We start from the raw sequence: 25,717 nt of genomic DNA, 5'->3' as shown, positions 1-25,717 counted from the left end.
CACTCACCTTTGCCATCAACAGCCATATCAGACCTGTGAGACTTCTCCTTCTCATATATGTCTTTTTGAGCCTTGATTGGTATGAAAGACTTGAAGTGGATGGGGGACGAGGTTCGACCTACATGTGGGAGACTTGTCGGTTCCAAGTTTTTTCTGAACTGACTGTCATCGAGGGTTGTGTTTAACAGCCTGGCTAGTTGTCTACCTGACCGGAAGCAAACTGACAACAAGAAATCATGATAGTATTATTATCTAGTCTGAGGTAAACAGAAAATGCAATTCTGAGTTTCTGTTGATTTAACAAGGTTGTTTGGGTTCCCCAATATAATGGCTTAAACTATTTGAATTCTATGACATTGATTATTGTACAATTTTCAAGAAAAACGACGCAGAACTTATACATTTACTTTAAAAATATGTTTAGAGTTCATGATAAGTATACAGCTAAAAATATACAAATTGTTGCTTAATTAGATTGATTGATACTTAATGATCATATTTCTGAAATGAAGTCAAAGGATTTCAGTTTAACAATCTGCAACTGCTGCTAAGTAACATTCTGGATTATTGTCTTTCCTGGCAAAGGATATTTTAGAAATGCTTCCGGTACATATTAAGATGGCACCGATAAGATATACTGATGCATGCTTATGTTACCAAAATGTCAGAGAGAGGTAATCTTGTGAACTAAGAAATTCAAAATACAAACATCCCTTTGAAAATCAAAGGCAACCAGAAATCCTTCACTGACCTCAGCTCCTACAACTCACAATTGTATTTTATATTTTTGTTCCTGTTTTAATTTAATTTCCCTCCAATTCGTTGCCACTACACAACTCCCTAACAACTCCAACTTGAGCTGTCATCAACTGGCCAAGAAGAACAACAACACTACCTGTTGACACCTCCCGAGTATCAATGTTTAAGCGCTGCATCCTGGCTCTCAGCTCAATGTTTTCCTTGACTACACTAAACACTAGCTTCCACTGTTCGTTCTCCTGTCCGAGTTGCTCTAGGTCCATTTTGAGGTTCCCAGGTCAAGAGCTGCTGCCACAACACTCAAAACTTCCTTGACACCTCTATTGCCCTTACTTCTTTGTTCAGTTCATTGGCAATTTGCCATAGAGGTCAAGTAGCATCTTTATCATCAGAGGTTAGATCATAGGTTCTTCTACTCTACATCATAGGAAATCCCGTCACAACAGTGTCTGATAAACCTATTCTTTAGAATAAAGGACAAGATGGTGAATATCCCTTGAATGTTTGAAGTTCATTTGCCCAATTTAAGGTACCGACTTCCAGAGCTGTAAAATAGCGAATTACATTTACCCACGTTACTGTAATTGAGTTGTTTTTTTGCGAACTTTGTCATTTTTTTACCAGATTTTGAAATGGGTAATTTTACTTTTACTTAAGTAGATTTTGACTGAAGTATTGTAATTCGCTACATTGGAAATAACATCCGTTACTGAGTAGAAAAAAAGTTCAAGGCGCAAGGCAATTCTCACTGCAGTGGTAGATGCTGCATAGAGTTTATGACGTTCCCTCGCGTGCACGTTCAACATATGAAGACTGATCGTAAAGTTCAGTGTTCGCGAAAAATATGCGCGACATGCACAACACTGCACAGTGAGCCAATGCTGAGGGGCTGAAGATGATGCGGGCCAATTAAAAATGGAGGGCGGGCCGCAGTTGGCCCGCGGGCCATAGTTTGGACACCCCTGCACTAGTGTTACTCTGATTCACTCTCCAACAAAGACAGTAGGTGGCGGTGATGCACCTTCACTGTCAGTTGCCACCTGCAAATGAACCTAACAAAGACGGAAACGGACCACAATGCTCTCTGGTTTCATCTGACTTTTCTGCTGTAATACCACTAGATGGCACTGGAGCTCTGTATGAAACAGGCAACAAATGCAGTACTGAAAGAAAAGAAAATGCCCAACCTGTATATTAGAAAATATACAGGTTGGGCAGTCCAACCTGAAAGTCGACCGTTTGATCCCCTGTCTTCCCCATCTGCATGCTGAGGTGTCCTCGGGCAAGATGCTGAATCCTGATTTGCCCCTCATAGAACAACGAAGTGCTGTTAATAATAGATGCACTGTATGAATGTGTGTGTGAACGGGTGAATGTAAAACTGTACTGTGGAGAGCTTTGAGTGGTCATCAAGATTAGAAAAGTACTTTATAAATACCAAATCATAATGCTTCTTTTATAGTACTATGATGTAAATGGTTAATGGTTTTGTTTTTATATATGTCACCAATTACAATGATTTACTTTGGAATACTAATGCTAATTCGTCTTTTACTGCTATTACATCTGTTACTTGTACTGCTACCACCTCTTCTACAACTGTTAAGTGTATCACTACAGTTAAGATTTATACTTGTTATTACTGCTTGTGGATAACTGTATTTCCATATGTAGTTGTAAATACTAGCAATACAATTACTTATTGTACTACTTGTACTTTGGCTTCTTTAATTATATTTAGTGATTACTACTAGCAGAGCTAACATTGTGTGTACCACCACGACTGTTACTACTCAGAATTCAGTGGAAGAAAGGAAAGAAAAGTAAAAATAAAAGTTGAGAATCTGAAAAATGTAAAGCCATAATTATGAAATATGTCCTTTGAAATTTTTATTTTAACAAGTACATATAGGTTCTATTAGGAGCAATATTAAATTGTGATTTGTTTATTGCTGCATAAACATTTATGTAGCGTTTTAATATTGCATCTGGTTTAGTTGGAGCAAGTTGTAATATTGTTGGGCAGTTTAATCTATAACAGTATGCATTTATACATGTATAAAATCCTAATTTGCAAATTAACTTCTAATATTATCTGTCTTATATAAAGTAGCAGAGTAGACTTGTATATATGTTTACATTTACTTAAGTACTGCACTTAAATAACCCTAACCCTGTCCGCTACAATTTAAATAATATACTTCTAACTATTCTACTCTTTGCACAACTGACTACATTTCAGAAGAAGATCGAGTGCTTAACTCCACTTATTGCTTGTGGGGCAAAACGGGCACCACTTTATCCCAATGCTGTGCATGTTTGGGCTGGGAAATTGCTCTTTCGAACTTCGACATTTACAACTATAATAACTTCATGAAAATAAATTTATTTATACTTTTCAAAATCGAAGTTACAAAAAGCCTGGGAAAGTAAAACAGACAGGTCATAAAAACTATGGAAACTTTTCCATTATCAAAAAGTACTACGGGGTACTTTTATACGGTGACCATGAGAGCTCAACGAAAAGAAACTTAAGAAAACACATGCAAGTTGACAAAAGACATGCAAAGTAAGAAAATCTTCATCAATTTCACAACACAACACATTACAGAAACGTGCAGCAAATAGAGAAACGCGCTGCAAATAGCCAAACGCGCTGCAAATAGAGAAACGCGCTGCAAATAGACAAACGGGCTGCAAATAGACAAACGCGCTGCAAATAGAGGCGAAATGACAACGGAAGTGTTTCCAGAGGACAGCTACTGGTATTTCATGATGGCCTGATACGATGATGATTTAAAAAATGTACATGACGTTCACTCACGTTCATCGTTACATTCACATTAATAATATGAAAACTGATTCGTTAAGTTCAGCGTTCGCGAAAAATATGCACAACACTGTTCTGTGCAACCACTGCAGAGGGGCTGAAGAGCGGCATTCGGCTCCAGAGCTTCCCTGTGCGTAACGAAATTTTTATGAGGTATTGGACATTTTTGTGTCTCCTGTGGCAGCAGTGTCCATCACTTTAAGCTGTCCTCTGGAAACACTTCTGTTTATTTGCAGCGCGTTTGTCAATTTGCAGCGCGTTTCTCTATTTGCAGCGCTAGGGAGAGGCGTTGGTCTAGTGGTAGAAACTTGGACTATGGGCAGAGAAGGTCTCTGGTTCGTCTCTGGTTCGACTCCACGGAGAGACAACAAAAGACGAACCTGGATTGATCTGTCCAAAAATCCAAGACTCTCCCTACCCTGTCTAATGCCCCTGAGCAAGGCACCTTACTCCCCCAACATCGGCACCCCGAGCGCCGTACATGGTCGCTCACTGCTCTGTGTGTCCTGCACCAGATGGGTAAAAAGCAGAGATTAAATTTCCCTACCTGCATGAGTGTGCATTTGCATGTCTGTGCATGTGTTTGGGATGAGTAAATGGATCTTAATCTTAATCTTAATCTTCCAGCGCATCCGTGGCGTACTGCACTTACGTGCTAACATTAATGTTCATTTTCCCGAGTTCGATTCTCCAAAAATTATTTTCTGTGCAATAACTCTGGATCCTTATAATAACCACTGTACAGTTACTCCCGGAATTATATTATATTATATATAATATATATTATAATTATATTTAATCATGTTTACTTATTTCACTCTCACTGGATAATTGTAATATGCACACCTGCACTTCTTTTCGTAGACCGTCGCACTGTTCAGACTGTTTGTATTGTTTTGTTTTGTCATGTTTGTTTTTGTGATGTGTATTCTGTGTAAGCACCTGAGAGCCACTTTACCGAGTCAAATTCCCTGTTTGTGAAAACTTACTTGGCCAATAAACCTGATTCTGATTCTAATTCTGATCTAAAGTTTGTATATTTGCTGCGCGTTTCTGTAATGTGTTGTGTTGTGAAATTGATGAAGATGTTTTCTTACTTTGCTTGTGTTTAGTCAACTTTCATGTTTCTGAAGTTGCTGACCGCACCCGGCCCGGAATCCACCAGAACCACCGCCGCCACCGGCACCACCGCAGCTGGCGCCGCAGCCACCGGCACTCTCGCGGCCGGAACCGCTGCATCAGAATCATCAGCCGCAGAGGACGTAGCAGCACCGGCCGACTGTCCCCATGCATGCTTAGTCCCCCCTCCGCTCCAGCGGACCCCGCCGCCTGTCTCCCGTGTGGGCACGTCACTTTCTTGTGTCCCACTTCTCCACACTGAAAACACTTCATGCTTCCCGAGCTCGCGTACACCATATAGAATTGTTCCTCATATCGAACCCGGAAAGACACGTCTAGTGTGTGAGACTCATTATCTAAAAACATGAAAGCTTGCCTCCGCAGAACCTGGACATGCTTCAGCTTCAGGTCTTTGCAGCCCAGACCCACCGCGCGGAACCCACTCGCGAACTTCCCGAAGCACCGCAGCTCTCGCTCCAGCGCCTCATTGGGGATGAACGGAGGGACACCTGACACGGTGATCCGGGTGGAAGCTACCGCTAACGGGGACACCTGAATGAACTCCTCCTCTACTGTAACCCCGCTTTCAATGAGATTAGTGACCGAGTCTGGATCCTTAAAGAAGATCACCAGCGCCATCCTGGAAGCGTAGGTGATGTTCCCGTGCCCTACCTGCTCCTCCACGGCCAACAGCACCTGCTCCACTGTGGAGCTGAGCTGAGGCACCAGCCACACGCCATGTCTCAGGGACATCGGCGGCGTCCCTGCGGACGCCATCCCCGCCACGAGACACGCAAAACACACACAAAACTACAAGGCGCTACCACGGAAGCAGAGCTCAAACCGGCTATTGCTTCGTGTGTGATGGGGAATGTTAAATCGCTGGTCAACAAGACAGACGAGCTGGCAGCGTTGGTGATGAACGTGAAGCTGAACAGAGAGTGCTACTTGCTGTGCCTCACAGTGACCTGGGGCCTCATGTACTAAGGTTGCCTACGCAGAAAAACGTGTCGTACGTCCTTTTCCACGCTCACGTTCAGATGTACAAAACGTGAAATGACCGTAAAAATGTGCGGTCCCCACGCCAGCTCCAGAGCTGTCGTACGCTATTTTCTACAGCTATTGTTCCTTTGGCGACACTTAGAGGTGACGCTGGGAAACTGGGAAAAAAGGTGAAAACAATAACTCATCAGAGTGATTTGCAAATCAGAGACACACTAATGAACAATTAACACACCTTGCAATTATATGGGTGGCTATAAAAGCATGCACAATGGATGAAGAAAATTGTTTTAACAATGGCTGTGTTAGCGTTGTTAGAGGACATCGCAAATGGTCACATCCGAAGGGAACGTATATTTAGGGAACGCGAGGACTTACTCGCAAATGATGACGATTGGCTCATGAGCCGATTTCGTTTCCCCAGGCCAGTATTACTGGAGCTGTGCGCAGAGCTGCGGCCGGCCCTAGAGCGCCACACAGCCAGGAGCCAGGGGTTGTCCGTGCCCACACAGGTGCTGACCACGCTGGGGCTCCTGGCAACAGGGGCCTTCCAGCGGGAGCTGGCCGATCGGTCAGGAGTGTGCCAGTCCACCCTGAGCCGAGCCATGCCAGCTGTGTGGGACGGAATCATCCGAATGTCATCCAGGTACATCAAATTCCCATACAATGCTGTTGAACAGGCCCACATTAAAGCGCAATTTGCAGCAACAGCCGGTTTCCCTAATGTAATCGGAGCTGTTGACTGCACACCTATTGCCATAAAAGCGCCATCACAGGATGAATTTGTTTCCGTTAACAGGAAACACTTTCATTCTATCAATGTCCAAGTGATATGTGATGCGCAAATGCAGCTCCTTAACATCGTGGCAAGGTGGCCTGGTTCAACGCACGATTCATTCATTCTGACCAACAGCATGGTTGGGAACAGGCTGGAGGCTGGCACTGTACGCGATGGGTGGCTTCTGGGTGAGTAAATGCTTTATTCGTGTAATTGTCCCGTATGTATAAACCAGCGTAATGCACATCTGGCGCTTGTGCACATCCAAATATCATGTTTCTCTGACGTGTTCAGTATTCACGTCAGTAAAAGCGGGCGTAAAGTTAGAAATGTCGCCCGCGGTGCACTTCTGCATTCATTCATTGTGTGGTTTTTACGTTGTGTATTGTATTCTGCGGCTTCATCTGACCCCAGGGGACCTTGGCTACCCCCTAAGAACGTGGCCGATGACCCCTCTTACGAACCCCAACACCGACCAAGAGAGGAGGTATAATGACCTCCATTCCCGTACGCGAATAATTGTGGAGAGGGCAATCGGCCTGCTGAAGGGACGGTGGCGATGCCTGGACCGGTCGGGGGGGATGCTACTCTACAAACCTGAGAAGGTGTGCCACATTGTGATGGCCTGTGGCGTCCTCCACAATGTGGCACACCGCCATGGCATACCACTGCCAGAGCAGCACAACCCCCCACTGGAGGAACCGGATGCCGGACCCGTCAACTGCAACCACCCCGAGGAGCCATACGGGCCCGGCAGAATGTGATTTCAAGCATGTAAAGAGGCAAGGACAGAATTTACTTTGACACAAGTGTATTTATTGACGCGCTTATGTCACCGAGTACATTTATAAGCCGATCAAGGCGATCATTAATGCCACCGATGGCTATGACGATTTCTGCCTGTGACTCCAGCCCAGCTCGGTTGAGGACACGGCCGGTCGGGTGGTTGGCAGATGAATTGGAGGCGCCGCGTGCAGCGGAGCCGGTGGAGAAACCGGAGTCAGTGGTGACGCTGGAGACGCCGGGGCTGGAGACGCCGGGGCCGACGGAGGAGACGCCGGGGACGACGGAGGAGACCCCGGGGCCGACGGAGGAGACGCTGGGGCCGACGGAGCAATCCGTGCCCTCTCCTTGCTTGTCTATTCAAAAATAAAAAATTTAAGTTAATAAACACGAGTCAAATGACCAGTATAATTACAGCATTTATGAATTCAGCATATTTACCTTGGGGATGATCGGTGTCCCCTTCATGGGCTCCCACCACTCCGGTGCGAGCTGTGTCACCGATCAAAGCGGCCACTCTCAAATCGAAGGGGGAGAGTTCCCCCACTCCCGTCCCCCCACCTGTTGCGGTCACGCTTCGGCGGTGGGCAAAAACCCTCCGCTTCACCTCCACCTTGAGGTCTGACCACTTTTTTTAAATTTCAGAGTGTGTGCGCTGCTGAGACCCCACTGCATTGAGGGCCTCGCAAACACGCTCCCACTCATTTGTCTTTTGTTTAGCATTTATCCCTGTTGACAGGGTACCAAATAACATATGCCTGCGCATTTCTACCTCGTGGAGCAAAATCTCGAGCTCGGACTCCGTGAAGTTGCGTTTTTTAACTCTGTTCATGGTGCCAGGTGATCGGATTAAGAGGTGAATCTCAGGTCCAGGGGCCTATTTAAATGAAATTGCATATTTAAATGAGGGCGTGGACAGGGAGGAGTTTGGCACGTCGGCATGTGCGCTCAATTCCACGTTGATTGAGATGTACAAAAGAAACGTGCTTGGATCCATGCGTTCGCACACTTTGATACATCTGAATTTATTTGTGCGTAAGACAGTTTCTGGGTTTTGGCGTACGCCAAGTTTCAGTATGAAATCCACGCAAGTCTTAGTACATGAGGCCCCTGGCTATTAGCAACATCCCGGACACCAACGTGGAGCTACCTAGCTTCCCTACTGTGAGAGCGGACAGAGATCTGAAGCTAAATGGCAAACGGAAAGGTTGGGGGGTTGTACTGTATGTTAACATTAGGTGGTGTAAGCCAGGGCATGTGACTGTAAAAGAGACGATCTGTTGCCCGGACACTACGCTATTTCTGGGCTCCAAACTAAACATCCTGAGGCCTTCATTGCAATTTCGGGGGCCTTCAATCAATTAACTCTTGACTCGACTTTGCCTGCTTTTCACTTCGACTGAGTGACAAGCTCTTGTAGATGGGTGTGAACGTCCACCTGGTATCCTGGATCACTGACTACCTGACGGAGAGACCACAGTTCGTCAGGCTGAAAGACTGCATCTTTGCTGTGTTGTGCAGCACCGGCGCTCCACAGGGGACTGTGCTCTCACCAGTCCTGGTCACCCTGTACACATCTGACTTCAACTACAGTTCAGAGTCATGACACATCCAGAAGTTCTCTGATGCCTCTGCTATTGTGGGATGTATCAGAGATGACCAGGAGGGGGAGTACAGAAGCCAGGTGGATAACTTTGTGCAATGGTGTACATATAACAACCTGCAGCTGAACACCACTAAGACCAAGGAGATGGTGGTGGACTTTAGGAGGTCTCAGCCTCCTCTGCTTCCAGTCTCCATCGAGGGGGTCAGTGTGGAGGTGGTCAACACCTTCAAATATTTAGGAGTCCATATGGACAATAAACTTGATTGGTCAGCAAACGTGAATGCAATCTACAAAAAGGGTCAGAGCTGGCTCTACTTCCTGAGGAGGTTGAGGTCGTTCAACATATGCAACAAACTCCTGCGGATGTTCTACCAGTCTGTTGTTGCCAGCGTCCTTTTCTATGCTGTTGTGTGCTGGGGAGGCAGCATAAAGAAGAGGGATGCGTGGCGACTGGATAGGTCAGTGAGGAAGGCGGGAGCTGTTGTTGGCTCTGAACTAGGTCAGGCTGATCAAATTAACTACATTTTTTAGAGATAAAACTTTTAAATCAGTCAAATTTGACCAGAACACAACACAAGGGTAGAATGTATACTATCCATGTATAAAGAAAATACTCTGTTTCAGGCAGTGGTGTAGTGGAGGGAACACAACCTGTTTGAGCCCACTGCAACAAGCCAGCTATTTTGACCACCACATTCACCCAGTGTTGTATAATTGCAACAATTATATAATAAGCTCTAAAAGAAATTGTATGCATTTATTCCACACTAACTACAAATGTACATGCTCTAGACATTATAATAACAACCAAAAAAAATATAAAAGACATTTTACTTACATGCATCTGATGAATCCAGTCCAATGAAACCAATAGATGTTGTTCGAAGGAAACCTTGAGAGGTTGTGTGAGTTCAAGGCCAGAAGGCGTGACTTATAAACAAATGTACGATCCAATAACATTGTGAGACTGAACAATAGGACCCAATGACTATGTAAATGTGGTAAAAAAACAAGAAAAAAAAAGCCAGATTGTTTTTTAGGATGGTTAAAGGTAACGTTGTAATTTTACAACAAGGGGTGCTACAGGGTTAAGGGACACCTTAGCGCTCCCTCTCTCTCTCTCCCCACTGCCGGTCCTGTGTGTGTGAGGAAGTGTAGCGTGGAAGGAGCAGGGATCTGATTTATAAAAGAGTGCTGCGCGCTCTGCGCTCAGTGCGCGCTTGGTCGCTCTGTGCGCCTGATGGCTCAGTCACGTTCACTGCAGTGAATTACTGATACACGCAAAGTGTTAGAGGATATTATTAAAACCTGTTAATGACTCAGCTCCTTAACTCCTCGGTTAAATCTAATCTGAACGTAATTTGCTGTAAGTTGTTTCATATATTTTTAAATTAAAAGGCTCGTGTGGAACAGATATGTTGCACGGGCAAAACTGAGCAGTTGGTTCTATTGTAAATGATGAAGTGGCTCAATAATCTGGCTTCAGTTCACCACCTCACGTCTGCGTCGCCACTTTCCTGTCTCCAAAACGTTTGTACGCATGGGTCAGAGTTTGCGTGGAAATACCAAATCCCCCCGTCAAGTTTGTTTTTCATAAATTCCAACGTTTGCGTAGGATTCCAGTGCTGTTTGATCAGTCTTTTAAAATCATTTGCACGTATTAAATAAATTGTATATTTCTGAAATCACAGCCTCCCGTCCTATTTATTCTGGATTATGTGTGGTGAACCCAATTGACATTCAGCTGTCACCCTAAACCTTTTAGAACCACTACATTAATATAATTTAAAATCATTACCAGTGTGTTTCCAAGAGCGATGCACCGAAACCATCGGTGCAGAGGGCGATTGCAGCTGAAGTGAACAGCGCCACTGATTTACATGGGGGCGGGCGTGAATGTTACGGGTCAATTCTTAATAAACAATTTTAATTTTGGCTGTATTATTTCCCCGTTCTGCTGATGTTTTAATTTCCCTGACAGGACGGTGATTCCTATAGGCTGCGGGGAGTCGGCGAAGTCTATTTAGAGACACCGTAGCTCCTCCCTTATCCCCCTCGCTCTCTCCCCACTGCCAGTCCTGTGTGTGTGAGGAAGCGTAGCGTGGGCGGAGCAGGGATCGGATTTATAAAATAGTGCTGCTGGCTCTGCGGTCAGTGCGCTCTGCGCTCTCTGCGGTCAGTGCACTCTGCGCGCGCTCGTTCGCTCTGTGCCCCTGATGGCTCAGTCACCTTCCCTGCAGTGAATTATTGATATAAGCACAGTGATAGAAGATATTGTTAAAACCTGTTAATGACTCAGCTCCGTAACTCCGCGGTTAAATCTAATCCGAACGTAATTTGCTGTCAGTTGTTTCATATATGTTTTAATTAAAAGGCTCGTGTGGAACAGATATGTTGCAAGGGAAAAACTGAGCAGTTGGTTCTAATGTAAATGATGAAGTGGATCAATAATCTGGCTTCAGTTCACCACCTCACGTCTGCATTGCCACTTTCCCGTCTCCAAAACGTTTGTACGCATGGGTCAGAGTTTGCGTGGAAATACGCAAATTCCCCGTCAAGTTTGTTTTTATAAATTCCAACGTTTGCCTGCAGGATATAAATATTTATTTTTAAGGACATATATATTTTTGTGTGCCCGCAGAGCAGAGCCGGGGCGCAGAGCCGGGGTGCAGAGCAGAGCCAGGAGGTAGAGTCGGGGTGCAGAGCAGAGCCGGGAGGCAGAGCCGGGGCGCAGAGCCGGGGCGCATTAAAACACTTTCCAAATAATATCCCAAAGTGGAGGCAAGTATTCACTCTTGTGAGGGAATCGGTCCGATGCTCTAAATGGATAAATACTGCCATGACACCGATGCCGGGTTCTGCATGATGTGTTCATGCGAATGGAAGGAGGAGGAGGAAGCGAGGGTTCAGCAATTTCTGATCTCACACATTGTGTTATCCACAGCAGCAGCGGCAGAGTGTTAGTGTATTTTCTTTATTAGTGACATCACTGCTTTCCCATAGAGTCGCTCTTTCCCTCCACCTCACTAACTAACACCTCAATGTCAGTGTCAGAGAGTAGGAACACAGCAGGAATGTCAATTTGCCTCTGTGTCTTTAATAAGCTGATGGTGGGGCTGCTACAGTTTGCTCGGTGCACTACTTTGTTTCGACCACTGATTGGATTGTTGTTTCATGTTCCTCAGAGGATGAATCCCACCAACAGTTGTTATTCTGTGACTTTTCTCTAGCGCCTGCAGCAGGTCAAAGTTTGCAGTATTTCTGTAAAATATCTTCAACACCTCCCACGTAGGCTGATGCAGTTAGTTTGTACGAATATTCATGGTTCCCGGACAATGAACCCTAAAGACTCATTGTTCATTGGTTTGTCTTTTGTTATTATGAATTGCTATTAAACTTTATGTCTACTTGAACTACTGGTCACTCAATCAAATTCAATCCTTGATAATCATCTGACACGGAAAGGTCGGTGTTAGTACAAAAGTAATGTTGATCATCGCTGGCTGTTGTATTAAACGGTGATGTGCTGAGTTGTGAATTTAACAGTTGCAACTGGTGAGTGAGACGGTCAGGAAATCGATTGCCCTCAGTCTGTGTTTGGTGACCGTGTTTGAAAACTGCTGCAGTTGATTTAACAGCTTGCAGATTCTGCTTTGTGTCAGTGTGTCTCCCTTTAGTTGAAGTTGTACATACCTGTATGTGATCACCATCACTATGTGTTATAATGATTACAGCTCTGCAGATGGTTGTTCATTATTTGTATTCAACTGTAACTCACGGGAAGGTCCTAAAGAAACAGGATTTTTTTCAAACATACTTTAGCTGGAATGTCCGATACGGCAGTGATGACAGAAATTCCCACACACACAAACTGTATTTGTCTGTTGTCTGTGTTATTAAAGTATTCTTTCTCCTCGCAGGCCTTTCTCCTCGAAGGCCAGTGTTGCATGCTGTACATTTCAGGCAGGTTGACCACAGAGTTAAAGCCATACAGCGACACCAGATGCTGATCCCTCCATCTCTCCTTCCTCTGCAGAGAACAGCCCATTTTCAGCACACGGATTGATCCAGATTGACCCGAAAACCAAGAAGAATTCGGTTCCGAGATGGCCCAGCTGCTGAGTACAGCCAAACAAAGAAAATCCAGAGGCATGGTGTTGGATGGGCGGTACTACCCAAGAGGATCCTCATAGGGAACTCCTCCCCTCCCAGGTGTCTCTGATTGTCTCTCAAAGGTGGATTGAATCAATCAGGCAATCAGGATGCTCTCTCAGACAGTCTCAGGGTAAGAGGCCTTTTATATTAATGAAGAGGAATAATTGCTGTCTCTCTCTCTTCGATCAGGAAGAGCCCGACGGAGCCCCTGATGCCAACTGCCAGTCCGGTGAAGCTTTTTGAGTTACCCTAATGCGCCCCCTCCCTTTTCCCCCTCAGTTTAAAAATAAATTCCTAAGTTATATTCACCAAAACCCCTGCTTCTGACTGTTCTTTTCCAGTTTGTGTACCCACTGTTTACTCTTGCAAGGCCAGGCTCCCACAGTTCCCACAAGTAAACACGCTGTCACGGTCTCCTACTTCTTCGACAGTACCAGGAATGTATATCGAATCATCAGCCTGGATGGATGTAAGGTCTGTTGGTGTGTCATTTCCTCCCTTGATGGGATGTTTTTTTTTTTTATTACAGCATCTCGAAAAGTTTAGTTCAAACACGACTCAGTGGACAGTTCCTCACATTTCAGAACCATATCTTAAACATGAAAAACATATGAATGTCACATATAGAGATACTGCAAACTTATAGGAATTTCTTTAAACTCAATTATATGACTGTTATTTGAAATGCATTAATGTTGGTTCTAATATCAAGTGGGTTTGAACATGGCTTATAACGCCATCTAGTGTTTGAACCATCTTGGCCAATGCTTACGTAGTTTCAACGGTTTGGGAGGTTTCTCCCGTCATGGCCACATATATATTTAAAAAAGTTAATCAACTGCTTGTGAGTCGGAATCTGGAAAGCTGCGCTCATTTTAGATCAATGCTGACACTATACACACACACTGTTTGAGCTGCTGGCTGAAACAGAAGACAACACTGATAACTAACCCTAATATCCACCTACAAATTGTGCAAACCCACTGATGGTCATTGCCCCAAAAAGGAAAAAATCTCCAGATATATTTACATGGAATCAATAAAGTTTGAACTAATCAACAACAATAAGAATCTCCCACCTCCAAAGCCCCGGCCTGGTCTGTCCGTGCAGTGAAGGGGCGTTCGGGCCGGTCGAATCTATGTGGCAGTGATTATTTTAGTTGTGCTGTGTCATCTTCATCCCCACAACATGTCTTCTCAGCAGGGAAGAAGAAAACACGCACACAGAGGCAGATGCCACACAAAGGCAAATCGTTCTGATTGTGTTGCTTGCCAGATTTCAGTGAATGTTATTGATTCTGTAGAATAAAGCTTAATTTAAGTTCTAAACATATTTAGAGTGTTTTTTTCTCACTTTCTGTACGTCCTATAGCATACATTAAATTATGCAAATGATACGATGACGTCATTTAGTGACATCTAGCGACTTTTAGGACATCCAATAGCTACTTTCCTTACTGAGGAGTTGGCAACAATGAGCCTTATTCATTATTCGTGTGCAAGTTGCTCCCAGCCACACATACAAACACACTCACAAGACCACGACGTTGCAATTACAACTTATTAACATCACACACACTTTATCAGCAAACAAACACAACCATGGACAAGTTTCTGATTCGTAAAAGTCAGGCAACCCATGCGGCAGTTGCGAAAAAGCCAAAGCTTTGCAAATATGACGAGAGCTATTTGCAGTTTGGTTTCACCGTCATTGGCACAACTGAGCAACGTCCTCAGTGTGTTTAGTTTGCGGAGGTGCTGGCAAATGACAGCACCTCATGACTCATTGAGTTCAGTCTGTTCATCACTGCAGATTCCACATCGTATTGCATCTAAGAATCGAGACATTTCAAAACCTCTAGTGTGGAACGTGGTGAAACTGAACCCTTTCATGACCCTGAAAAAAAAATAAAATATGAAAAACAAAACTTGCTCTGCCAGAGTGTCTCTTTTGGATAATTTTGCTGGTCCCAAACACCCGGATAAAGGAGGAAGGTTGGACGTAGAGCTAGCAATGCCGCCCCACTTAACAGTACGGCGCACATCATCCTGCAGCGCACATCATCCTGCAGTGCATATCATCATCACCGCACATCATCTGATGGCGCAAATCATCCTGCAGCGCACATCATCATGCGACAGACATCATTCTGCAGCGCACATCGTCCTGTGGCGCATATCATCGTGTGGTGCACATCATCCTGCAGAGCACATTATCCAGCGGGCAGACCTCATCCTGAAGCGCACATCATCACCGCACATCATCATGGCGCATATTATCCTGCGGCACACTTCATCCTGCCACACACATCATCCTTCGGCGCACATCATCTTGCGGTGCACATCATCCTGCGGCGCACATCATCCTGCCGCGCACATCATCGCATCACCGCAAATCGCCGTGCAGCGCACATCATTGTGCGGCAGACATCATCCTGCAGCGCACATTATCACTGCACATCATCCTGCGGCGCATATTATCATCACCGCACATCATTGCGGCGCATATTATCGGCATGTTATGCCATCAGCAGATCCTCCGCTGCCTCGGACTTCCCCGCATCACTCCGTGTCACCGCCGCTTCCCCGGTGTGGTCAGCCAGTGCATAGTCGGCCAGCTCATAGTCAGCGCGGCGAGACCAGCGCCACTAGAGCAGCTCCACGGCCCCAGAGTCATCTCATAGAGGCGATGGGAGGCTGCGCTGCGCAACACTAGATGCGCTTCCACTGGTAAGAGACCCCGGGTTTTCACTCACAATTCAACTCGCCTACATCTCTGAAGCACAATGAATCACTTTGGGTTTTTTGTTGTTATGTTTTTTTACCTGGCGTTACTGTTGTTATTATTGACGTGTCTTCACCGTGAACGTGCTTGGTGTGTTAGCTACAACTACGTCTGCTCAGGGGACAGACGAGTGAAGCGTCGGCGGCTTTTGACGCAAGGCTCCGTGTGTGTTCAGTGAAACCTCCACATCTAGCGGGCTGAGCTGGATCTCCGGTGTGTTAAGCCTGAAACATGCTTCTGCGTTTTCACGGGCCCGCAAGCGCAAGAGCCCTTCCGGGTCCCTTACGTGCTTATGTATCCCTCCTTACGTGCTGACGGGTGTCGACCCCCTTTTCTAAAATTTACGGCAAAGCTCCGCAAGCTCACTCAGCCCGCAAGGCTGTGATTGGTCTGCTCTACATCCCTTCTGGAGCTGCATTTCCGGTTTCATGCCCCATAATACCGGAAGAAATCACGGAAGATTTAGAAGAACGAATATGGACCAAATAGAAGAGCACTTGGCAGAAGATATCCGATAGTATGATCACTTGTATAACCTGTCACTGACTGGCGGATTTGTCCGCCAGAAAAAGGCTACGAGGAGCCGCAGTGGCTATGTAAATAAACAATCGACGAAGAAGAAAGAAGGCGTCTCTAAGGTCGTCTTCGACAAAAAGCATTACTCCGCCTAGTGTTCTGGCGCGGAATGGCTTTGTAAGACGCGCAACGGTTGGGGAAGCATGAATGAAAACGAGTCTTGCGCCACAGCGGCGTGAAAAGACGCAGACGCAGTCGCAGAAGCATGTTTCAGGCTTTACAGGCCTAATTATAGTCCTGCGACTGCAACCGCAGAAGGCCACACAGCTGCATCGACGGATCCGTTTTGGTTTATGCTTCCTAAACGTGTTGCGCGTGTTGCAAAGCAACTCACCGCCAGAACACTAGGCGGAGTAACTTTTTTTTTCGAAAACAAAACACAAAGAAGAAGAGACGTCTTCTTCTTCGTCGAATATTTATTTACATCGCCACTCCGGCTCCTCATAGCCTATTTCTGGCGGACAAATCGGCCAGTCAGTGACAGGTTATACAAGTGGTCATACTTTCGGATCTCTTTTGCCAAGTGCTCTTCTATTTGTTCCATATTCGTTCTTCTAAATCTTCCGTGATTTCCGTATTTTGTAGGGCATGAAACCGGAAACTAGACTCCGGACGGGATGTAGTAAGCAGACCAATCACAAGCCTTGCGGGCTGCCTGAGGCTCGCGTCGTTTTGTCAAGAAGTTAAGGCCTAATTATAGTCCTGCGACTGCAACCGCGGAAGGCCACGCAGCTGCATCGACGGATCCGTTTTGGTTTATGCTTCCTAAACGTGTTGCGCGTGTTGCAACGCAATTCACCGCCAGAACACTAGGCGGAGTAACTTTTTTTTTCGAAAACAAAACACACAAAGAAGAGACGTCTTCTTCTTCGTCGAATGTTTATTTACATCGCCACTCCGGCTCCTCATAGACTACATCTGGCGGACAAATCGGCCAGTCAGTGACGGGTTATACAAGTGGTCATACTTTCGGATCTCTTCTGCCAAGTGCTCTTCTATTTGGTCCATATTCGTTCTTCTAAATCTTCCGTGATTTCCGCGTATTGTGGGGCATGAAACCGGAAACTAGACTCCGGACGGGATGTAGTCAGCCGACCAATCGCAAGCCTTGCGGGCTGCGAGAGGCCCGCGTCGTTTTGTCGTATAGTTAGAAAAATTGGCGGATGCACGCAAGCCGCCAGAGGGCTCGAAAGGGGCGTGTTGCGTGTCTTGCGTGCATGCGTGCGTCCGTGCAACACAAGTATAATTTGGCCTTTAGAAAAATTGGCGGACGCACTCAAGCCCGCAGAGGGCACGAAAGGGGCGTGTTGCGTGTCTTGCGTGCATGCTTGCGTGCAACCCGACTATAATTTGGCCTTTAATTTCATTAAGACCCCAAGGAACCATATCGACTGTGGTAAAATGGCCATACGATCGGTCCTTTAAACATTGATACTGGGGAGGTGTCAAAAGGTAGTGTTGTTGTTCTTCTTTGCCAGTCGATGACAGCTCAAGTTGGAGTTGCTAGGGAGTTGTGTAGTGGCAAGGAATTGGAAGGAAATTAAATTATAACAGGAACAAAAATATAAAATGCAATTGTGAGTTATATGAGCTGAGGTCAGTGAAGGATTTCTGGTTGCCTTTGATTTTCAAAGGGATGTTTGTATTCTGAAATTCTTAGTTCACGAGATTACCTCTCTCTGACATTTTGGTAACATAAGAATGCATAAGTATATGTTAGTGGTGCCATCTTAATGTGTAGCGGCAGCATTTCCAAAATATCCGTTGCCAGGAAAGACAATAACCCAGAATGTTAGTTAGCAGCAGTTGCAGATCGTTAAACTGAAATCCTTTGACTTCATTTCAGAAATATGATCATTAATTATCAATCAGTCTACAGTTTAAAGTAAATGTATAAATTCTGTGTTGTTTTCTTGAAAATTGTACAATAATCAATGTCATAGAATTCAAATAGTTTAAGCCATTATATTTGGGAACCCAAACAACCCTCTCTCTCCTTTTAAATCAACAGAAACTCAGAATTGCATTTTCTGTTTACCTCAGACAAGATAATATTAATATCGTGATTTCTTGTTGTCAGTTTGCTTCCAGTCAGGTAGAAAACTAGCCAGGCTGTTAAAAACAACCCTCGATGAGAGTCTGTTCAGAAAAGACATGGACCCGACCATTCTCCCACATGAACGTCGAACCTCGTCCCTCACCCACTTCAAGTCTTTCATGCCAATCACGGCCCACAGAGACATATATTGGAAGGAAGAGTCTCACAGGTCTGATGTGGCTGTTGATGGCAAAGGTGAGTGACGCGTATTTACCTACGTTCTTTTCACCCTGTTAAAAGGTGTTGTAGTTATTCCTTACTCTTGTTGAGGGTAAAGGGCAGAGGATGTCACACCTTGTTAAAGCCCGATGAGACAAATTGTGATTTGTAAATATGTGATATACAAACAAAATTGGATTGATTGATTATTATTTCGGTAAGTAAAAGTAACCTCCAAAAAAGAAATGGACTCATTTTAATTATTTTATTGCTGTTGCAGATGAGAGCTTGGGGAATATTGCTTTTTTTCAGACAAGATAATAATAATATCATGATTTCTTGTGGTCAGTCTGCTTCCCGTCAGGTAGAAAACAAACCAGGCTGTTAAAAACAACCCTCGATGAGTCAGTTCAGGAAAAACTTGGAACCGACAAGTTTCACACCTGAACGTCGAACCCCGTCCCGAACCCACTTCAGGTCTTTCATACTTGCAGTGGTGTTTGCCACGGGGATCTCCAACACACTGCCAGAGACGAACATGTTGCTTTTCCACATATTTTTTTCGCACCACACAAGTGAACACACAAACACATCAATCATACACAAAGTAACGAGCTTCCCTGCTATGTTCGGCTCCTCTCAGGTCTCTGAGGCGCTGAGTCGCCTTGATGCAGCGAAGATTCTGCCTTTTAAAGTGTGAGGACCAATCAGCTAGCTCTCACCTGCGCTGAGTGATCCTCTGTGGTGCAGGTGAGGGTTCTCTCCAAGCCCCCTCACCTCCACACATACCAATCAAGGCTCACTAAGACATCTGAGAAGGCAGAGTCTCACAGGTGCCAGGCTGATATGGCTGTTGATGGCACGCTTATTTACCTACATTCTTTTACCCTGTTAAAAGGTTTTGTAGTTTTCCTTTTCCTCACTGTCAAGATCAATATGATTCACAATTTGACTGATCCAATGTTTCTTAAGGCTGGCACATGTTTCTGCAACTGCGTCTGCAGCTTTTCACGCAGCTGTGTTGAAGGACTTGTTGTACAAAGCAATTCACCGGCAGAACACTAGGCGGAGTAGCGGCTTTAGAGATGCCTTCTTTGTGTGTGGCAGACGTCGTCGACTGTTTATTAATTTCGCCACTGCAGCTCCTCATAGCCTTTTTCTGGCGGACAAATCCACCAGTCAGTGAAAGTGATCATACTTTCGTTCTTCTAAGTCTTCCGTGATTTCTGCCGGTATTATGGGGCATGAAACCGGAAGTGGGACTCCGGAAAGGATGTAGTTAGCAAACCAATCACAGCTTTGCAGGCTGCGTGAGGCTTGCGGAGCTTTACACTTTAAAGCCTTTACACTTGATAATAATGAAAACCCTTTGAGTGCATTTGTTAATGATAGTACAGCTTATGTACAATAAAGTATGGCTTCTCAGTGCTTCACAATGACTAAAATAATCAAGTTGTAGGGTACCTTTGTCCAATCTATATGGGAAGCAAGACTTAACTCCTGAATGAGATAGGTTGAAGTTTTCATTGGATGTTTCTGAAGAGTATGGCTACCATGATTCCCATTCCCATTGATCCTCTTACATTTGATCTAGCAGAAAACATATCTTCTCAAGTTTCTTTACTAGCCAGGAGAGAGGTGAGACAGATATTTCATGGTGACCCCCGCTGTCTGCATGTGAAGGTTCCGGTCCATGAACAAACGTGGATATATTTGTTATAAGTCTGGCTGTCGTGAACAGTTTTACACGTTAGATGGACCACAAGACCACAGTCATTTACAGGAAGGTGGCTTTTATTTCTCACTTGGACATTTGCATTCAAACACGCGCCTTACCTGGAGGATCACTGGAGTTCATGTGCATGTTTGAAAGCCGGGCTACTGTGGAGAGGAAAAACTTGGTAGAGTGCATATTTAAGCAAAAACTACCTCAAATGGAAACGCGAACACACATCCTGGACTGCATGTAGACCTCTTTATATACAGTCTATGGCACATGTGTCAATCTCAAGGCCTGCGGGTCAAATGTGGCCCGCCACCTTATTTTATGTGGCCCGGGAGTGCTGGTGCATTGGTGTCTTAAAATAAGTTCACTGTATGCTGCTTAAAAGAGCATGTTGACCGTAAACTACATCTCCCACAATGCATTTCGATGCACCCACCAAGGTAACAGTATCTCACCAGAAGCATAGCTATGAGTTCAATACAAAGGTGGAAATGAGAAATTGACACAACCCCAACATGTCAAAGAAGAGAAAAATTGATGCACAAGGAAGGCAGTTTCACGAACGATAGGAAAACGAATATTTGTTTTGTACTTCAAGGTGAAAAACGGTATGTCTTGTATGTTATGAGGCGGTGTCGGTCGTAAAATAATATAATATACGTCGGCATTTTGACACCAAACACGGAGATAAGTATGCTCAATTCAGCCTCCAAGAAAAACAAAGAATTGCAGAAGAAGTAAAAATCAGACTGCAGTCGCAGCAGATTGTGGTCACAAAAGCTACGGCCAAAAACTATGCAGCAGTGAAAATCAGCTTTATCGTGGGTGAAGAAATCGCCCGAGCTTCAAAGTCTTTTTCAGAGGGAGCTTTTTTTAAACAGTGCATGCTGAAGTTGTGTGAGCAGGTGTCCCCCGACCAGATACAGACTTTTCAAAATGTCAGTTTGTCAAGAAACACCATCGCGGACCGAGTTAAGGAACTGGCAGTAAATCTCTATTGATAATACGGGTTTAAATGTAATGTAATTGGAATTATTTCCTTAAATTTAGCTACAGCCCTATCAGGTAGACATCTAGAAAATCAATTTTTTATTAGTGGCTTATATTCAGTTATTGAAAAATCAAAGGTTATTAAATTATGGTTCGATAGAACTGGATTGCGCGTAAGTACTGTTAAATGTTCAATTCCGACCCCGTACGATAATACCAAGTCAAGTATGTGGTTGCAACAATGAGTAGGTTGGTGTACACACTGACTGAAACCAATTGAGTCTAGTATCGAAATAAATGCTACGCTAAGGCTATCTTTATTATTGTCAACATGAATATTAAAGTCACCAACAATAACCTTTTGATTGGTCTTTAGGACTAAGTTTGATAAAAACTCAAACATCAAATATGATTGGCTGTTGATGTTTCCTGGCTTGGCATGGAAGACTAAGAACAAGACATTCAAATTGGTTATAGCTGTGTTTAGGTTTAGGATTAATTGATAGACTGGAATTAAATATAGCAGCAACTCCACCTCCTCGCCCAAATTCTCTGGGAACCTGTGAATTTATATGACTGGGGGGAGTAGATTAATTTAGACTTACATATTCATCAGGATGCAGCCATGTCTCAGTGAGGGATAATAAATCTATGTTGTAATCTGAGACTAGTTCATAAACAAAAATAGCCTTAGTTGACAGTGATCTAATGTTTAAAAGACCACATTTGAAAGTCTTAGTTTCCTGTGTTGTTTCAAAGGTTGTTTTAATTTATATGAGATTTTTGTTCACTACATGTGAAAATCAGTTGAACAGCAATAATAACTGACTTCATCATTATGCATAAAGGACATACATTTATAAAACATAAAGGAACGTCGGTTAAGGCTTTAATGAGTTAAACAAATCAATACATTTTTCATAGTTTCAGACATTGTATAGACTAAACTCTGATTAGCAGTGAAATGAATTGGCAGATTAATCTCAATGAAAATAAATGTTTGTCCCGCTCACATTCTTATTTTTTCCTTTTTTCTCCATAGTTCCAGTTGGACCAGCATCAATAAGCAGTGGGAGGCAGAGCTTGAGGCATCAAGGGTAACAACGCCAATCTGACAGCAGCTCTGCTCGAGTCCACAGCCAACGTCAAACAGTGGAAGCAGCAGCTGATATCAGGACGAGGCGAAGAGGCTACACAAACGGTTGATCAACGTGCACAAAAAACACAGACATATAAAGTGTCAGACTTCTAACATTATAAGATATATAAGGGTTTATTTTCCCCACACCGTGACGAAGGTTTATTTTTCGTTTGCCAGGTGACGGAGCTGGCGTGTGTGAGCGGTCAAACGACGGTCATCAAATCTCAGAAGTCAGAACTTAACCAAACAATCGTGGAGCTAGAGATGGATCTGAGGGCCAAAGAGGAGTTGGGACCAGTCGACGTGTCGGTGTCATGTCAGCTCCCAAACATACTCATCCTGTTTCGTCTTAATAGTTTTTACTCATTTCTACATATTTCAGGAGTTCCCACAGAGACTATCTCACTCAGAAACTACAGGCGAGCAAACACTGTGCTTACATCAACATGTTGATGTTTCTGCCACAGAAACAGTAAACATGAAAGAGAAAAACTCGACTACAGCCACACTACTACATTGTTGATGTTGCAACACTGCTCCAGAGTTTTGGAGCCACAAAAACGATGACATAAAGTAGAACCTCAAGTAAGTTTTTAGTGGAGTACGTGTAGCCAAAAGGGGGCTGCGAACCCATCGTTACCAGGAGTGCAGTGTAACAAAAATCCAGTATTAACATGTGTTGTGCAATAGTGCTTGAAAAGAGTTACCATAGAATGGTGTGCCTATAGGCACTCAATAAATTTGGTTATCAAAATAAAATATAAAACATTAATATTTAAAATATTAATATTAAATCATAACTTTAATTGGTTAAAGTTCTCGCGGGGCACCACTCTTCATAGAAGGGAAAAGATAGCCAATTTATTGATTAAGATCAGTCTCATTTAGATCTAGTTCAATTAGAAATCTCAATATTTTACCATTAAAGATTATATAATGAACAATGAAGGTTATGGAGTTCTTAACAGTGTAACGGTTGGCAAGATTCACTTATGCAATATTAATGACAGAACATTTGTTAAAGAAGAACATTTATTATGAACATAATAAAGTATAAAAACACAAGTTACTAAACAATCAAACTAACTAACAGGGAGGTGTGTGAGTGTGTGTGTGAATGTAAATTATCATGCTTTAAAGAATGGTCCCTGAGATAAGAGCCCCCCCCCCCCCCCCCCCCCTTCTTCTGAGGTTGCCTCACGGCACAGGGGGAAGGTTTAACTAGGTGAGATGTTATGCGTGTCTGTGTGGATGTTAATCAGATAATGATAGTCAGGGACAAAGCCTGTGGCGAGCCTAACTATTAACCTTCCTTTAACTTATGCCTACAACGTCACAGCATATATCAAACTTATAAACACACACCGATCAAATAAACAGTCTTGCTTAGCGTAGTATAATTATTAAGCCCAGATTATGTTACCAGTCCGAGGGAAAGAGGAAAAGAAGTTGCTGTTCAGTTTGCAGTTCTGTGACGTCTCCTGGCTTTGTGGTCGTAGAGTTCTGCATTCGCGATTCTGTCGAGCCGTGTGCTCAGGTGTTGGTTGAAGTTTTCCTGCAGGACATCGCGTCGCTACGAGGAGTTCGGTAGAGCTTGAAGGGCGAGGAGATTTCCTTGAAGAGTGTGGGCAGGGAAGCTGCACCTCTGACCTCCGGTTGTGGGTTGGATAGAGAAGGAAGCTGGATCAGCCAGGCCCCCCCCCCTTGGCGATGTAGGAGAAGAGAGGCTGGACAGCCTGCTGGCCTTCGAAGGATTGTAGAAAGAGAAAGATCTTGGGGAGACCTCTCCTTATATTGGCCCCGGTGACCTCACAGGTCTTGGACCAGAGTGACCAATAGGAGTTGACCCTGGTGGCTCTTGACACCTTTGTGTGATATTGCCCTGACCCCAGGACATGCAGCATCCTGTTACATCCTCTGGGAGACTGAGTTCCTTGACTTTGTAAGATCAATGGAACCTGTGGCATCTTGGGGGATTGAGTCCACTCCAGCACATGCGGCATGTTTGTAACAAGTTTGACTGAAAGGAGGCCTGTGGTTTGCACAAAAACCATGTCCCAACACATGCCTCTTTACTGATTCATGAATTCTTTTAAGTTAAAAAGTTAAAGTGAGAGTATTTGATTTTGACCACCTCTCAACATGTTTACATGGTAAGTATCAATGTGAACAATCAAGTTCCTGCTGTGACATTTAAGTTTCTCATTAAAAATTTGTTTTCTAAATTATGTCTTACCTTTGTCAATCTGGGCAATTCAGGGTTAATTTAATGTCAATGTCAATTTGATCAATTTCAAATCAAATCTACAACTTAGTAAAAATGTGTGAAAAACACAGAGAACCAGGTTCTTATTTTTATTTCGTTGTGTCCTTAACTTTTTCTTTACCTGACAAATGAGTCACTGAACTAAACATTGTATTGTTTGTGTCAGGACACGGAGACAAGGAACCAGATGCTGGAGGCCCAGCTGAGTGACCTGGAGCAGCCTCTGGAGGGCAGCCAGCTGGAGAGAGAAGCCTTTCGCAAGAGACTGCGATCCCTGCTGAAGCTGCTGGACACCAAGATCTTCGGGCTGACCGAGCTGCGGGACACGATGGCCAGGTTCATCGAGGGGAGCTAGACACACACACACACACACACACACACACACACACACACACACACACTAACACACGCACGCCTCCAGTTCCACCAACGCCAGCGCGGCAGCCTGTGTGGCCCAGAGAGTCGCTCCAATGAAAGAAATTCACCTGCATGTTGGCCCTAACATAATCACCGACATGTACAACAACTTGAATTCTCTTCTCTTTTAGTTCCACATGTATACAATACGTGTAAAAGAGTATGTTTACAAACTTTATGCATTAACGGTAAACACATTTATCTATGTCCGCTTCGTTTAAAAAGTGCAGGAGGCTTTGCTCAGGACATGCCTTCCCTTTGCTCGCTCCACTTTGGATATTCTCGACTTTTTGACCACATAGAAACTAGGAATGATCCCTTTATTTTTTTTAATTTTTTTTTTTAATATCCTTTCCGTTTGAGCAGACGTTACATTTTCTTCTTGCTTTCTGCTCCTTCCTTCATTTCAAGTTTTTTCTGCTTCGCTTTGGTGCAGTTTTGTAAACACCCGGAGCCTACGATGTTCCCGGTCTCTTTTCCACACTTTTCTCAGTCATTGTCAGCCAAATAAACACTGTAAGAGTCGA

General features: G+C 44.2%; 1 pseudogene; it reads left to right on the top strand.

Moving 5' to 3' along the window:
- The first annotated feature begins 9,021 nt into the window (after positions 1-9,021).
- LOC133949148 (homer protein homolog 1-like) lies at positions 9,022-25,128 on the top strand (annotated as a pseudogene).
- The last annotated feature ends 589 nt before the right edge of the window (positions 25,129-25,717 follow it).

Source organism: Platichthys flesus, chromosome 23, assembly GCF_949316205.1.
Source record: "Platichthys flesus chromosome 23, fPlaFle2.1, whole genome shotgun sequence".
Lineage (NCBI taxonomy): Eukaryota > Metazoa > Chordata > Actinopteri > Pleuronectiformes > Pleuronectidae > Platichthys > Platichthys flesus.
This window is presented reverse-complemented; position numbering and strand designations above follow the sequence as displayed.